We start from the raw sequence: 18,030 nt of genomic DNA on the forward strand, positions 1-18,030 counted from the left end.
AAAAAATTAGTATACTTAGTGCAAAAACCTTAATCGGTTCCCTCAGATCTCTTCAAATCCTTCCCAAATACCAAGTCTACGGCAAGAGAAATTTCTTCCGCTTGAAATTTCAAAATGTTAAAAAGAATGGAAATGACCACAAAGGCTTAAGGAGTGGCACTGCCTCCTACTTTCTACGTCTAACCTCTCAAGAAGCTGTACAAATGTATTAAAATCTTCAGACTTCTTAAGGTTTTCAATTCCCAGCCCAAGCTTAGACAAAGTGTTTGGACATGCATTTTAGTGCCTTCATACACACCTTTTCTCCGCTTAATTGCAACAGGTGGCCTAGGAAAATTGCAGATGAATTGTAACAGAGGATAGAGCAAAGAGTGGAGCAGCAGAGTATTTAACACATATATGGCAATCGTATGGCAGCAAAGTCCTAACTATTGTGGATTGACTGTGGACCATTCAGTTCTGATAGCAGTGTTTTTGCTATTAAAATCAGCAATGAAAAGAAAGAACAAGGTAATTAGTTGAGATATACTTTTTATAGTCCTTTTTATATACAGGTCGTACAGCTAAGAGGACTCTCTATGGCTGTAAAGACCACCTTAGATTTCCCTCTTAAACATTGACTGTAAGAGCAATTACATGAGAACAGTCTGAGGACAAAAAGTAATAATCGATGGTATGGTAGGAACAATAAAACAGGAAAAGCATGATTTTCTTTTTTCTCTTTTCTTGTGTCTCCTGTTTCTCCTCTCTTCTAGACAATACTTTTCAAGGAAATGTGCTGTGAATAAACATTTATCACATTATTTAAATAAGATTTCCCAGTAAGAATGGGGTTTTCTTTAAAGACTACCTGTGGAGAAAACGGCTTCAGCACTTCAGAAATAGGCTATGTTAGAGAAAGAAAATGAAGCACTTGCTGTCTGATTTCCAGTGAGATCTGTAAATGTAAATGAACTTTCACCTTTGTTCTATTAACTGAATCCTATGTTGTCATAGATTTCTTTATACTTTGATTCCACACAAGTCCACTAAATTTCGTCATATGATTATTCATTGACATCTATCAACAATGTTTCTGACATGTATTGTTTCAGAAACTATATTGACTTCTTAACCTAAAATTCAGTCACAAATATATTGATAGAATCTCTTGCAATAATGGACTTCTCAAATATGACTATATCTTAGTCTATGTGCCATTTTTCTAGGTGACTTTAGTGAGCAAAGCATTTATGTGTTTACACATCATGAAGCATAACAAAATACTCTGATCTGAAGTGAAAACTCTTAATTTTTGTTTTTTTTATATTACTGAGTTGAATTTTACAGAAAATTCTCATGTAAGGATGGCTGAAACAATTTGGTTGAATAGGTTTGAAACATAGTGTTTGAAACACAGTGTTTGAAACAATACATCTTGCATTTTATTAACTAGGAAACCTGGGCTATTTCTTTGCTCCCACAGTTTTCATGATAAATAATATATTCCAAAGTATTGACTAAATCAAAATTCTTACCAGCGGTAGGGTTATAGATTTTATTTCATCCTGAACTGCATAACTCATTCTCACGCATTAGATCACAAACGATTGGAAAGCTGGACTTTAGGTGGCTCTGAGCCAACTGAACTGAATCCAGAGCAAAGTGCAAAGCTTTGACATGTTACCCTTGTAAAGAATGGTTGAAATAAAATTAAAATTCTTCTGCTGGAGTCAAACATTTTACACTACTTGGGAACTAATTACTATAAGCATGTCAGACATGCAGACTGATCTCTTTTACAGACCATTTGTTTTAAACTGTTCAGTGTGGATTTCAAAAATGAATAAATCTTCATACAGACCAGTTGCCTAGGTTTCTTTGTTTTTAGTAAGGAACACACAGTAGAGAACAACAGGGCTGTGAAAATCATCTTTTTGTTTGTTTATTTATGACAGTCTTTAGTCAAGTAAATATCAAAGTATGAAAACCCACACATTTATATTATCTCCTTACTGATAATACTGTTGGTTTTAGAATAGGTCATATATGTCTGTCCAGATCTTCACATAGTTCCTCATCAGGCTTACTCATATTTATTTTCTGGCTATTTTATAAATGTAGCTTCAGTACATGGCTTATGACTGGACCTTCCAAATACCGCAACTATATGTATAATAAAAATACATACTATAAAGGTCAGTTGGCAAAAGTTTAGGATTTGCATTATACAACTCAAGCACTACAGTGTAGGACTGGAGCTATACTGCATGATAATCAAATCCTCGTCTGTATTAAAACTGTCACTCTTCCTACCAGCTGTAGATACTACTCCTGTGTCAACCACAGAACTTGAGTAAAACACACTGCATTTAGGAGAAATTTGCAAGAGGAAAGAAGGAAAGAGAATCATAAATAAGACATCTGAATTACACTGTATAATCATTGATGATAAAAATAAGAATACATGATGCATAAATTAGGTTTTAAAAAGAAAATCACGGCTGTTTTGAATAAGAAATATTCAAATAATTTTACACTGTAAAATGAACCAGTAAGTAATTTCTGGAAGTATAAAAAAGAGATAACACACTTTTTTTTCTACTTCCACAATTGCCTTCTAGGCTTACCAGTTGTTATGCAGTATCCTTCTAAATAGAAGCTATATTAGAAACAGAGTTCTCAGGAGTCTGCCACTAACATCATAGGATTAAGGTGTCACTTTGGCAGTAACAGGTTTGAAATGCCATCTCAAGTTCAACAAACAACCCACGACACAGGCTTTCTTACTATAATGTACTATAGCGTGCTGAACTTATAATTGGATGGACAAATCTGAATGACAGGTACTTAGTTAAAAACAGCTCTTCCCGTTGTTCTGTTGTTCTCTCCTGTCTTCCTGATCAGATTGTAAATTGCCACTATTTTGCTTACTCTTTCCGAGAAATAGCAAGTGTGAATTCTTCGCAATGCATGGAGGAAGAGGGAAACACAGGCCTTTCCGCGCACCAAGCCTCATCTACTCAGTCATCAAATACACGGTTTTATTCTTTCCCTTCTGGCATCCTCGATGTGTTCAGACATTCAGACAAGCTGGAATAGACACTGTGAGTTTGAACAGTAATTTACATCATTTTATAGCAACAAGAAAACAAAGAAGTGAGGAGAATCTCCAACCACAACACTAGTAATGGAGTTTGTCTCACCCAGCTTTAAATGTCTATAATGTGGGTGTTCATGAACAAACATATTTTCTGCACTCCACTCCCTGCACTATCTAAAAGCAGATGCAAAATAGTTCTAACAACAGCTGCATTTTGTTAAAATGTTAATTCCAAAGATCGTAATGTGGGATACCTGCACCTTGCAGTGAAAAGTAGGATCTCATTATGAAAATAAATAAAATAAAAAGAAAGTTAAGATTTAATGCTATGACTTTCTAAAATTATGTTAGCTGTCTCCTTCATGATCTGTCTGGTTCTTTAGTCAGTTTTGCTGTGCTTGGTGCAGCACAAACTTGAGATAATAGAAAGAAATGGAGACGATGCAATTTTAGGATTCTGCTTGTTGATGATTGTACCAGAAAGCAACTTTGAACATGCAAAAATAGGTTTGTTTGCATTCTTCACAAGTCCCTTTTTGCTTTTCTAATTATTTGAATTATAAAGAAGATAGTGTACATAGTGATGCCAAAACTAGAAAAGAAAGATCATTATGAAATAAAAATTCTGGAGAATCTTAATCCTTATGATAATTGAGCAAAAAAAGACAGCTTTTGTTTAAAACAAGGAAAACTAATTCTTGTGAGGATGATGTTTGATATGAAGATTAAAATAAGCAAAGGAGCAGATCACAGAAGCACCTATAATTAATTTAAACAGGTGTATTTTCAAACCTTTATGCATCATATCTCCACTCACATCAAATTCAGTGCTACTTATGCAACTTTAAACTTCCCATCTAACTTTGAAATTCTTCTTCCCTGGGGCAATATATCATTAAAAAAGTTTGAAAGAGTTTCATGCACAGCTGTACAGTACCCGGTTTGTAAAGCTACTTTTCAACTCGTCTGTAATCTCCTTTCACTAGTCTGCCTCTAAAACCTGGTGTATAAGCAAATGCCTTAGAGTAACAGTGAACTGTGTGTTACATGGATTTGACTCTTTTCTTCTACAGATTACATTTATTGCACTTATCTGTAAAGTATCTCTTTATATGAGTTTTACAGAAAGGATTGCATAAAATACTTGTCTTTGCTAATAGGGGACAGGACTTGGTGACCCAGGAGGTCTTTGGCAGTCATATATCCATATAATGGTATTGGAATGCTTCTTCTCTTACAGAGTGAGCCCTGCACGAGATCTATGTTTTACAATTATTTACATATCTCATAAACTGCTGTTACTTAATTTTCTCCCAGTACTTCCCTGTCCTAGTGAGCCGCCTATGTATATCCAGTCCATAATTTCATGCACTGGCCATATTAAAACTGGCTTCACATTGGAGATAATTAAAATTCTCAAGAAATGGGTGGAGTGTATCTATGAAATACAAGAAGCAACTCTGAGAGATCACACGTTGGCTAAGATCAAAGGCTTGTCTTAATGATAATGAAAAATTGACTCATCAAAGCTTTGTTTAATCTTTATACTTGCAAAAATATCAGCTCGTTTAGTATTGGGGGGAATGAGGGAGGAGGAGAGGACAGGGGAGAGGGAAAGGGGAGAAGGGGAAAAGGGAGAGAAGACAGAGAGACAATATCTCTTTAGATGGAAACAAGAAGATAAGAAGACAGAAACTTCTCTTAGTAATAGTTTACTGATATTTTTTTGCCAATATGGAGCTTCTAGAATTGCACTTTAGAGGGGGAGAAGACTGTAGTGCAATGGCTTCATTTAAACACTTAGACTAAGAATACCAATCTGCTCCACTTAAGAAACATCACCAAAGCGAAGCAGATAGAAAGTCTGTGTAGCAGAAGAAGCCAACTTCACTCTGGTACTCGCATATCAAAACTGTTAATAATTGAGAGATACATATTGCATTCCTTGGAGAGACGTGAGTGTTATATTACAGAGGAGACTGGAGATGATGGTTCTGCAAGGATCTTGAGACTCCAGGGCTGGCTTTTGGCTAAATTTCAGAAAAGCTACCAAAGCCTGTCATCAGCAATCTTGTTTACTCCCACACCCAGGAATGTAGGTCTAGAAGAGAGTCTGTATTTGAATTGCTTATGAACTCCATATGACTGGAGAGAGCCGGTAGCTGGCCTCCGTTTCAGAGAGTCAGCCCTCCGAGTGGAAGTTTCAGTCAGAAAACAAATCAAAGGAAAACATGCATAAAATCCAAGCCTCTTCCACGGTTTAGAAAGCAGGATCACATTCCATTCAGTCATAAGGACTGGGTGAAATAACCTACCCGTCCACCCACTTTAACCTGGTGATTTTATTTCGTCTTTCTAGTTTTCTTCAACTTACAGTACAGACTTGCCTTTGTTTAATGTTATAGATATAGAACAGCCTAGTAACATAAGATAATAATGAATAAAACTGATATTCAGCATTGATGATTTTGCTATAGAAATATATGGCACTAACCTGGGGTAAACTTTTGCAAGAGGAGATGGTCAGTTGGCTTCTAGTGTCTGCACTTTACCAAACAACTCCTTCGGTAAAAAACTGCGAGAGTACATTGCAGATCAATTCCCCCTCTGTACTCCAGCGACTCATGTAAAAACAGTGTATTAAACAAGCTTAACAAAACTGGCATCAAATGAGACACTGCAGGAACAGCAAAGGGATACACAAAGTGTGGGATACAGCATGATAGTTTCAGGAAAGTTCATTTAACAGATTAAGCTCTGACAAGCATTAGCCAGTTTCTCTCCGTCTCTTGTGCACAGTCCAGCTTAACTATCAAGACTGACACCAACATAATCCTGCCTGATCCAGATGACAGTGGAGCATGTGGTCATTCTAAACCCAGGTGAATATGGTGTTATATTTTTAGCATGTAACTAATAATAAGGTCATGTCAGTACTTCATAATTACGTCTTTTAATAGAGGAACAGATATACTAACATTAAAAAGCTTGAAAGAGCAGGAGGGAACTTTGAGTCTTAGACTGCAAATTCTCAAAGTTAACAACACAATAGGAGCTGGCCTACTCTAGATTTTTCTCAAGATGGTGGGATGATGAATGTTAGCCCATGCTTTAAATGGACAAACCATAGGAAAGAGTGACAACAGCTTTCCTCCACTTTGTAATACATTCTCCTTGATGTATTAACAGCAAAAAAATATTGGATAAATCCTCATGTCATCTTGTATATCTTCCAGTAATTCAAGGAGTGTTCTTTAGTCAAGAATTACCAAACTGCTTTCAAAAAACTAGAGTGAAAAAGTCTCAACCCATGGTACATTGAGCCATGTCTTAATAAAGTAATCAGCAGCACTGCGTTTTATTTTGTCTGGTGTGCTAACTTTCCTGTTGTCATTTTCTTTAGAGAAGGCTGAGTAGCAACGATACAGTGCATACGCTGAATATAAAAATCCACACTCAAAAGGACAATTAGCTACTGAAGAGATTGCATTTAATACTAACAGGCCTGGGAAGACAAAATACCCAATAGCAATGCCAAAAGTATTAATTAATAGCAGTGGTCTGGGCAGGCTGGTGATTGGACCTACTGTTATCTTGGACTAGAATAGACTCTATAAATGGGTTTGAGTGCTACAAACCCTTTCCACTACTTGATGCCACTTGGAAACTGTATTATGCCTAAGCAAACAAAATGAGTGATAACACTCCTGTCTCTACTGACCTACATAACAAAAAGTACACTTGCAGCGTTCCAATCAATTACTTTGCTAACCCAGCTGGCTCTTCCATTCTCAATCAATGAGATCACAGATGAAGCGCTCATTCCCCATTTCCTTGGTCTGAATGAATATGGATTTGCTCAAGAACTCAACGCTCTTTTTGCTCTAAGGGCAAAATAAAAAAAAAAAAAGTTTCTCAATTTAGCAGACTGGTGACAAAGTGTTAAAGGACCTAGCCATTTTCCAGTGAGGCCAACAGAAACTTGTCTACTTATTTTAATTAACACACTAGCAGGCTTTGTCTGAGAGAAAGACTGAAGTTACATAGTCCCCATATGCATCCGGAATGTGAAGGCCTCAAATTTCTGAGAACTGGTGATTTTCTTTAAACTATAACAAAGTTAGGGCACTGCTGGAAAAATATAGAAAAGTTTAGGTCTACCATATGTGGTGTCAAGGAAGAAAAAATAGGTATTAACAAGCTCTTAACAAGGTTGTATACTGATGGCAACCTTCCCATGTCCTTTACTGAGCTACCAAAAATTTTCTTTTTTTCTGTCTTAAGAGTTTTGAGCTTTAAAACAATCAGGCAGGAAATCTCAAAAGAAAATACACTTTTGCAAGTGTCAATTAACAGTCTGTATTAGACACCTAAATCCACATTTTAGGATTTGAATATACCTGACCGATTTTCAGAAATGCTGAACGTCAACAAATCCCAGCGTCATCAGTGTTGGTAAACAGCTGAAAATCAAATAAATAATCAAATAAATAGATACCCCCCCCCAAAAAAAAAAAAACAAACCTAAAAAACTAAAAAAACCCACTTATTAAGTAAGTGCTTACATAAAGCACTGCATGGTTAGCAACCATTCTCCTGAAAGAATGGAAGGTTTTCTTTCAGTTATGCGCTTATGTACTCTTGGAAGACTCCAGTACACTTGAGGAAAGTGGTGGAATGTTCCTTTGCTCAGTGAGGAGTTGACCAACTAAATGTAGACAAAATCACAAAAGAAATACCGTGTCCTAGCGCTGATAACACACTAAGGAATTTAAATGCTGTTTGTCACATACGGTGATTTACAGCCTAACCATTGAAGTTAACCTTATACAAGCACCCAGCCAGGACCTTAAAAGCTACCACGCAATTTGGTAAGCATTACATACTTCCAACATGAAAATTACATCAGCAAGAAACCCTTTTCATTAGGCTTTCTTTAATGCATGGATGGAAATTGGATTTTGGCTGTGTTCATCAGTCTTGAAAACGAGAAATCCTTAAACGTAGTCAGAAAGCCGTTAGAAAGACATAACAGAACTTGAATCAATTTGGTAATACCCCACCGTGGGCTGTTCTTCCCATCCATTTTAAGCCATAATAAGGCCAGCATGATTCTACCGGCCACTCACCGAGCGACAGCTCTGGTGCCGGTGCGTCCCTAATTGACGGTGGGGTTCATGGCAAAAAAGGGGCTTTTCCGGAGCTTTCCTGAGCCGGGGAAAGGGCGGGAGAGCGCCGGCCGCTGGCACGAGGGCCCCTGACGAGACGGGGGCGGGGCCAGCAGTAACGGCCCCCCCCGACTCCCGCAAACGGCGGCCCCAGGGAGCGCCGCGGGGCAGTTTGCACGGCAGGGCTGTGCCGGCTTGAGCAGGGAGCCATGGGGTCCACCCGGCGGGAAGCCTTGGCCCCTCCAAGCCCTACACCCAGCAGGACTGAGGCACCCTCCCAGACGCAGCGCTCGTGGGAGCACGCCGCCACCCAGGCGTCGGGCCGCAGGGTGTGCCCTACCCTTACGCCGGTATCAGATGGCAGCAGCGAGCGTGTCCGTGGGAGGTGCGGGCAGGTGGAGGAGCTCCTCTGCCGAGTGACGGAGCTCCCGGAGGAGGTGAGTAGATTGAGAACCATCAGGTAGCGCCAGAGGGAGACAGGCTGCCGGAGTCACAGCCTGCCTCCCCTGAGCCAGGCCCAACAGGCAGAAATGGTTCCCTGTCCTCTCTCTGCCGAGCCGAACAAGGTAGCTTGGAGGAGAGGGCCCTGTGGGAACGTGTTCCTGCCCGGCGAAGCAGGCGCGTCTCCCCAGTGACTCCCCCACCTTCCCAGGTACCCTTAAAAAATAGGTATGAGGCTCTGCAAGGGGAGCCCGGTCATGGCAAGGAAGAGAATTCAGTGTCCACAGAGGTGTCGCCAAGGTTAGGTCAAACTACACCCTGCATCAAAACATCTTCAGTTAAGAAAAAAAGATGGGTCATTGTCGTAGGTGACCACATCCTGAAGGGAGCGGAAGGCCCGATATGCAGACCAGACCCACTTCTCAGGGAGGTCTGCTGCCTCCCTGGGGCCTGGGTTAAAGATATAAAAAGAAAACCTCCCTCCCTGGTAAGCCCCTCAGATTACTACCCACTAGTCATTTCTCAGACAGGCAGAGATGATCTGTTAACAAGAAACCCAAGGGCGATCAAGAGAGACTTCGAGACCTTGGGACGGCTGGTTAAGGGGTCAGGAGCGCAAGTCGTGTTCTCCTCAGTCATCCCAGTCACAGGAAGGATGAGGGAAGCAACAAGAAGAGCCCGCAGATCAACACCTGGCTCCGAGCCTGGTGTCAGCAGCAGGACTTTGGTTTTTCTGATCACAGGGTGGTTTACAATATGCCAGGCCTGCTGGAGACAGATGGGGTACACCTGTCTCAAAGGGAGAGAAGGATCCTTGCACAGGAGCTGGCAGGGCTCATCAAACAGTCTTCAAACTAGATTTGAAGGGGGAAGGGGATGGAATCCATCAGCAGAGATGCGAGGGTCATTGATGGGTTAGAAACTATGGATGTGTCTGGGAATGGTCAGGTAGAAGTTAAGGCTTCTTCCAGCAAAAAGATGGCAGGACCAAGTAGCCCAGCTGAAGTGCTTCTACACTAAGGCAGCTTGGGCAACAAACAGGAGGAGCTGGAAGCTGCTGTGCAGCAGGAAAACTACAATGTAATTGCCATCAGGGAAACGTGGTGGGATCACTTGCATGACTGGAGTGCTTTAGATGGCTACAAACTCTTCAGAAGGGACAGGCAAGGAAGTAGAGGAGGTGGGGTGGCTCTGTATGTTGAGGAGTGTTATGAATGTCAAGAGCTTAATGATGGTGGCAATAGGGTTGAGTGTTTATGGGTAGGAATCAGGGGGAGGGCCAACAAGGCTGGTGTCACAGTGGGAGTCTGTTATAGATCACCCAACCAGGATGTAGAGGTAGATGAAATATTCTACAAGCATCTGGGAGAAGTCTCAAGGTTGCCAGCCCTTGTCCTGGTGAGAGACTTCAACCTACCAGATATTAGCTGGGAACTCAATACAGTTGAGAGGGAACAGTCTAGGAGGCTCCTGGAGTGTGTTGGGAATAACTTCCTGACACAAATGGTGAGGGAAGCGATTAGGGAAGGAGCCCTGCTGGACCTGCTGTTTGTAAACAGCAGTGTGACAGTTGGAGGCTGTCTTGGTCATAGTGATCATGAAATGATCCTTACCACAAAAAAGACATTGAGGTGATGGAGCTGGTCCAGGGAAGAGCAGTGACGCTGGTGAGGGGTCTGGAGAATAAGTCTTATGAGGATAGGCTGAGGGAGCTGGGACTGTTTAGCCTGGAGAAAAGGGGGCTGAGGGGAGACTTTATCGCTCTCTAAAACTACCTGAAAGGAGGTTGTAGAGAGGTGGGTGTCAGTCTCTTCTCCCGAGTAACAGGTGATAGGACAAGAGGAAATGGCCTCGAGTTGCGCCAGGGGAGGTTTAGACTGGATATTAGGAAGAATTTTTACACTGAAAGGGTTATTAAGCACTGGAACGGGCTGCCCAGGGAAGGGGTTTAGTCACTGTCCCTGGTGGTATTTAAAAGACAGGTAGACATGGTGCTTAGAGATATGGTTTAGTGATGGGTTTTGTCAGTGTTAGGTTGATGGTTGGACTAGATGATCTGAAAGGTCCCTTCCAACCTAGGCGATACTATGATTCATGCTGCTCACAGGGTTGCCTTACCCAGGATAGGTTTTTACAGAGGCTTTAGGACATCCTATCTAAAAAACAAAGCAGACTTTCAAAAAATGTTTTGCGCTCAGAAACAGACACAGAAGGAAAAAGACATTCACAGGGCACAAAGCTATTGAACATATTTGAGTATGAAGACTAAAAGAAAAACACCAGCCCAAGTGGCCACATGGATTTGTAAGAAGTCATTAAGCACATGTAAAGTTTCCTCTGGCATTATTTTTTTTAAACTACATCCAAAATCCTATTCAGTACAACATATTGGAATTATCTGAAAATGGTAGTTGATGTGAAAGTAGGGAATGATTTCTATTTTTATTATGTTTCAAAAAATTCTTTGTTTTACATGATCTAAATTTCAGACCTTCAACTTAATAGTATCCGTGGACACTCTTAGAAATTACCCAAATTAGTAGTTGCAGATTCCATAGAATTCTCTCTTCCAGTTGAAAACAAAAATGCTTTTTTTCTGATGCTCAAATAGTATCATAATTTTAACTTGTTCAATCTGAAAAAGAGAGACAAATATAGGTAGAGTAAGGAAAAATAACCAGTAATTAGACTGAAGTGGGGAAATGGAGGAGTTTTTATTTGATATATTTATATTTTATTTGATATATTTATAGCATGTATGCTTTGTAAACAGTGCCAAAAGCTCATGAATGAGATGAACACATTCAACTGTCTACATAAGAATGGGTTTCCAAAGCGCAGAAACTGAAGTCATCCATGTGTAGGTCACAGAACAAAAAACTGAATTTTTCTTTGGCAGGACATTTCTAGCACAACCACCTGATGATAAAGACAATACTCCCCAGGAACTCTTGCTTTCAACCAAAGAAGAAAAAGACTAGATATCTCTATGCTAGCCACTGAAATCTGACAATGTGATCACACTGCCTGCAGTGTATTTGGGTCAGTCAGCAGTATGAATGTGTGAAAAACCTTAAGATAGAAGGAATAAGTAAGATGGAGCAAAAGAATTGGAGCTTCAGTGAACAGGAACAGGAATGTTAGGGAGGGGAAAGACTTCGTTATGCAATTCACCTGTTTCAAGCGTGTTGCTGTAAATACAGGCCATGCAGATATTCTGGTTTTGTGTATAACCACATATAGGGTAGGTGTAATCCTAATTGATTGCCATTAGATGTTACTGTGATTATTCAAAGTATATGCTGAAGAAAGTAATGTCACACTGAAGCACTTGCCTGTGGTCAGTGACCTGCTTTAGAGGGAGTTCAAGAAGTTTATAAGAGGGCACACATCTTGCCTATGATCGATATCTACATTACAGCAGTTCATGGAGCAGCTTATATTCAGCAAGATATAAGGGGCTTTCTATGTGATTTAATATACTACTACAGCCTCTTTGAGATCTTTAAGTAAAAACTTCACACATAATTTAAGTATTTTATCATTTTTCTGACCTTATAACTATTAGTCCAATCATCTAGTCTGGTAGTTTTTAAAACTAAACTAGAATTTTCATCTGGGTCAGCTCTTTGAACCCACAATCTGTTTTGTTGTGATTGTCTGTGTTCACACTATTTCTCTGATCCATCCTTATTATCCGCCGTCTCAGCAACTGAATAAGCATTTTAGAAGTCTAGGTAACAGTTTCATATCAGACAATTATTTTTACTGACTGCTCATTTCAGTCAAGTAATCATTTTAGAATTTGTTAATGATTGTCTTCTATCTTTTTAGAGAGAGAGCACAGGGCAGAGTGAATCTGAAATGTGTAAATATCAGATAGGCAGCTTTTAAATGTAAAATGAGATTTGTCCAAAAGAATCAAGGAAACCACAAAGCCACAATCAACGTCATGAAAAAGGTACAAATTAACGTTAAGCTCTATAATTACTTTACAATTTAGAGGCCTCATATATATGCAGAAAATATGCCTTTGTAATGTGGTTGAAATGATATTTCTGAAAACAGATGCTTTCTCCTGCCATCTGTGATAAGCCTGTTTGTACCCCAGCCTTCTTACTAGTTTAGAAGCCAGAATAAATAAATCAAAAATGTCTCCTGAAAAGCACTGGTAAAATAATGCCAGTTCATTAATTTTCATACCACATAATTTTCCCATGTCAATACATAGCACATTTTTCTTTCTTTTAATAATAAGCTTATGATAATTTTATTTTATTAGCATTAAAAAAAAATAAAGTTAAAAAGTTTCCTCATCCTTTCTAGAGGGACTGCTTAACAGAACTGGAGGGCCACTCAGCTAAGAGCTGTGAGAACTTTGTAGCCGCTTTCTGGCCATGTGAACCCAACCAAACCTATGGCCAAGGAAGTCTTGAGAAGCAAATACCTTGGGGGGGGCTGGTCATGAGCATTGTATTAACAGTCAAGAAAAGGCTGGTGTGGGACAAAGGTAGGGCTTTCAATCTGTGTTCTCTGCTTCAGGCCTTGGCCAGAAGGACTTACTGAAGATGTTAGCATGTGCTCTGAATTTTTGTCTTAGTCAGAATTTTCTCATTTGCTATAAAATTGTGTACTGCAAGTACTTTTTCAGTCTATCAGTGCATGCAAAACTGTCCTGATCTGCTACTTATAAATAGGTAACAGTATAACATTCAGCACAGTCACCAGCTGATATCTACATCTATATCTGCCTCTCACAGCTGCACTAGCTCTCTGTGTATTGAGTAGGTTTGACTAATATTGGCTGATAATCCACTTCGTTAAACCAGCTTTTATAATCTGGATAGAAAATTTAACAAGCTTTGATGTGTAATGGATCACTCTATGTGGATGTGCCAGCTATATTTTGTCCTGCAATAATGCACGTTTTTTTTCTTTTTTCTTCTGCATCCTTTGCTTTTTCACAATGATATCTTATTTGAAATGAGGACAAAGGAAGAAATAAAAAGGCTAACAATAAACTTGTGCCTCAACTAGAGATAAACAGACATTTCAGAGAGAAAATAAGAGAATTTGCCCACAAGTTTAATGGTTCAGAACACTGGGACTAAATATAAAGTTTATTTCTGTCCTTCCAAGTTCTGTCTGCAGACGGCTGAGAGTGGCACTGTAACGTGTTCTGATTTAGTGGTTATTTTACGGCTAGGACACTACAGCGTCCCTGAGTCATTTTATGACTAGGAAACCACTGTGTCCCTGAGTTTTTCACCTTGTTATAGAGAGAAATAATTGCCCTAAAACAAGACGGTGAGAAGACTATCAGAGCTTCAAAATATAGAGGCTGGAAAATAATTCATTTTTTTCAAAACGGCTACTGTCTTCCCCCTGAACTTTACGACAGCTGAAAAAAAAAAAGGTACTATACAAACCAGCAGGTCTTTGAAAATACTGGTAGGTCATTAATATTTGTAAAGCATTTTAGAACACTATTACTGAAAGGTAAAATTAAACCTCTTCCCATTTAGTTATAGTTTAGATATGTTTTTTTTCCTTCACTTACATTTATTTTGAACTCTGAAACCAACATTCAGTTCACTTTCTCAAGGGTGGCTTAACTCCACAGTAAGACAGATAGTATAATTAAAAATTATTTTCTTTGAGAAACCTATTAAAACTAAAGTCTTCAGTGTGTCTTTATGGCATATCATAAAATTGTTTTCATGCAAGCTTGGAAAGTAATATCGTATGTAAATAGTAAAGCTTAAAAAAAAAAAAGCTTGGAACTTTCCCGTACAAATTCTAAATCAAGGCTTTCTCAATAAAAACAGATTAAATGCAGGAAGTTTAAATACAGATTGCCAGCATAACAACCACTGTGGACTCTACAAGGGGTTGTGCCAATTGCAGAAATAAAAAAACTTGAAAGCATTTGTGTTCTTGTTATAAGAAAGTGCTTTGGGACAATATAATGTCATTGTTACACAGTAAACACTAAATAAAAACATTTGCAGTGTCATTCTCAGAAGCTTGCAAACAAAACTTGGGGGAACAGAACTAAGCAAGTGTTTATAACAAGTCCATTAATTTGCAGTTTGTACAGACCTGTGATAAGTGATCTTGTAAATAATTATCTACTTTGATTTAAGGACACTGAAGGTCATCTGGATTTCTGCATAACACAATCTGAAACATTTAATATTAATATAATTAGACTATGAAGACAGACACTTTTATTTACCAGTCTTCCTAAAGTCAGCAAGATGAAAGCAGAAAACCAGCAGAAAGAACTGACATTCTACCTTAACAACACAAAAAAATGGGCCTTATTTGAACACATGAATAAAGCTATGCCTGTAAAAACTTGTATATAAATATTCCAATACAGTATCATAGAATAGAGTTGGAAGGGATCTTGAAGATCATCTAGTTCTAACCCCCCTGCCACGGCCAGGGATACCTTCCACCAGACTAGTTTGCTCAAAGCCCCATCCAGCCTGGCCTTGAACACTTCCAGGAATGGGGTGTCCACAGCTTCTCTGTTCAATCTGTGTCAGTGCCTCATGACCCCCAGAGTAAAGAATTTCTTCTTAATATCTAATCTAAATCTACCCTCTTTCAGTTTAAAACCGTTACCCCTTGTCTTATCACTACAATCCCTGATAGAGTCCCTCCCCATCTTTCCTGTAGGCCCCCTTTAAGTACTGGAAGGCTGCTATAAGGTCTCCCTGGAGCCTTCTCTTCTCCAGGCTGAACCACCCCAACTCTCTCAGCCTGTCCTCATAGGAGAGGTGCTCCAGCCCTCTGATCATCTTTGTGACCCTTCTCTGGACAGGCCCGTGTCCGTCTTATGTTCGAGGCTCCAGTGCTGGATGCAGTATTCCAGGTGGGGTCTCACAAGAGCAGAGTAGAGGGTCAGAATCAACTTCCTTGACCTGCCGGCCATGCTTCTTTTGATGCAGCCCATCTGCATCTTTTGATGCTTGTTTTGATACAGTATCATACTCTTCAGACTTTGCCTCTATAATAAACAAAAAAGAAAAAATATTTAATTTTTCGTTTCAAAAATCTTCACAGTATACTCTAAATTCTATTAGATTAATCCATTATTTTCCATATAGGGGTACTAATATGAACATTTAGGAATCCCAGTATAAAAGGCAGAGAAATCTAGTTTTGCTCATGTTCTGTCCCTGTGTGGAAAGGCTGATTTATCACTTTGGAGTGCCTTAGTGTCATACTGGCTTACATGGATCCATCCTGGCAATGATATCTCTGTAAGTATGTGTGAGTGTTTGTATGTGAGACTATGTGTGCATATTCATATATGCATATAGGTACACTCACATGTGTATATACATTTACATACGCACACCTATCTATGCTGAATTGGATTAGTTACAAGAGACACAAAATTCAGTCTTTTTAAAATCTTTCAACATTTTATTAGATGTTCTACTGAATTTTTCAAAATAACAATTATTAGATGGATTTCTTTTGGCAACAAGCATGAAATGTAAGTAAAAGTTCTTTACCATTAAATACCTTCAGCTCTCTTTTTTTCTTATACATCATTTTTTACTCTTTGTAATGTTGCGTTGACCTTAAAATTGTCAGTGGCCAAGAATGAAATAGCAAAAATGCAGTTTTCAATTCTTTTTTGTCATCCACTTGTAAGGGTTGAGGGACAATAAGAGAAAAACAAAATAACAGTCTGTTTTGGGTGGATATATTTTAATGAAACAATGATGGCATGAGAAAAATTATAGCAAGCTTGGAATCTTATTAAAGAAGATCCAGCTGAGATTATTGGATAGAGTGCAGAACAGCAAGGTCAAAGAGAAAGGCAATTGATTTATAAACAAAAGTTGATTCTATTTTTCTAGATATAAATGGCACTTATTTTATAAGGTACGTGCTTACGTATGTGTGTAGTTTTTAGATACAGCGGATATATAAAGAGGAGAAAAATATCTCGATACATTTGAAGGTATTTCCTCTTCGTATCACCCCATTTGGCTGGGGTAATTAATGTAAATATTGTGAGAAAAATGTTCTCCTACAATATACAATGCTGTCAGAATGGAGAAAAACTTTTCAGAAAATATAAATTCTTTTTCCAGAGTGAACTGCTTACTGAATCAAAGTGATTCAGAAAAGTATACCTTCATAGGTATTGTCATCAACAAGGTTGCATGAAAGCTGGCAGTTCCCTAAGCGCTTTAGTGGAGTTACGTTGGCACTCTCTGAGCTTTAACTGTTATAGTGTACTCATACAAATATTCAGAGACAGCATATGAAGAGCATATGAATAGTTAGTGTGGTTACAGTAAGTTGAAACAGGGTGACCTTTCCTTTACCAAAGCAAGGATGACAGAGTTGCTTACCGATATTGAAAAAAACCAGAGGAAGTCAGGGAAATTTTTCATTTGAGCAGGAAGAAGGAGCTGGGTCATTCTAACTTTGCCCATACTGTAGCTGCTGGGTAGATACAGAGACCTACATAGGGAAGAATCTTCTTAGACAGTCCTAGAGAATAAGTCCACCAGCTGACGCTGTCTGCCCTGGCATATGTAGATGCAGAATTGTAATCCTGCCTCCCTTATCCATGCATTTTGTGTGCACACACATATTCACAAAAGTTAATACATTTTAAGAGAAAAGCAGAAAACCTGAATTTAAGACAACAACTAGAATAATTACTTGAGCCCTCTGTAAGGAAAACAAGTCGACAAATCCTGCTGGGAAAATAAATAAAAAGACATGATTGTAATCTTATAATTTTAGTTCTCCCCAGCTATCTCCTACAGCTGTCTACACATTAACTCATTATTAAACACACATTAATAGTTAGGACATCCTTTTTAACAAGAGCTGTAACATGAAATATTAGGCCTATGCTTTTTCCCCCCTAATGCTGACGTCAGATTTTATATGCAATGTATTGCGGGAAAAGGATGGAAGACTGACCTGGATCAAATTTGAAATTCAGAATTCTGTGCCTTCTTAACTTACCTGCCTGAATCTGTGCACAGAGACGTGTGATTGTCTGTGTGTGTGCCTGTGTGTTCATGTCTGTATCTTTGTGCATAAATAGGTTTCATCTTGCTATGCCTAGCTATGCCTATACTCTGACCTGATATAATTAGGAAGCTCCAGCCTAATTGCATGTGTAAGCATAATGCCCAAGCCACTTAAGTTCACCGTATCAGCCAGTCTTCCTGTCTTGGGAATAACACTTCTCTAACATCATCTGGCCTGCGTAATGTGGCCACACACCTACGCACACGTTTTTGTAGACACCCCCTTGAATCTCAGTTCTGCTCTTGCACGAAAGTCTAA

The sequence above is a fragment of the Chroicocephalus ridibundus genome, chromosome 4 (assembly GCF_963924245.1).
Source record: "Chroicocephalus ridibundus chromosome 4, bChrRid1.1, whole genome shotgun sequence".
Taxonomy (NCBI): domain Eukaryota; kingdom Metazoa; phylum Chordata; class Aves; order Charadriiformes; family Laridae; genus Chroicocephalus; species Chroicocephalus ridibundus.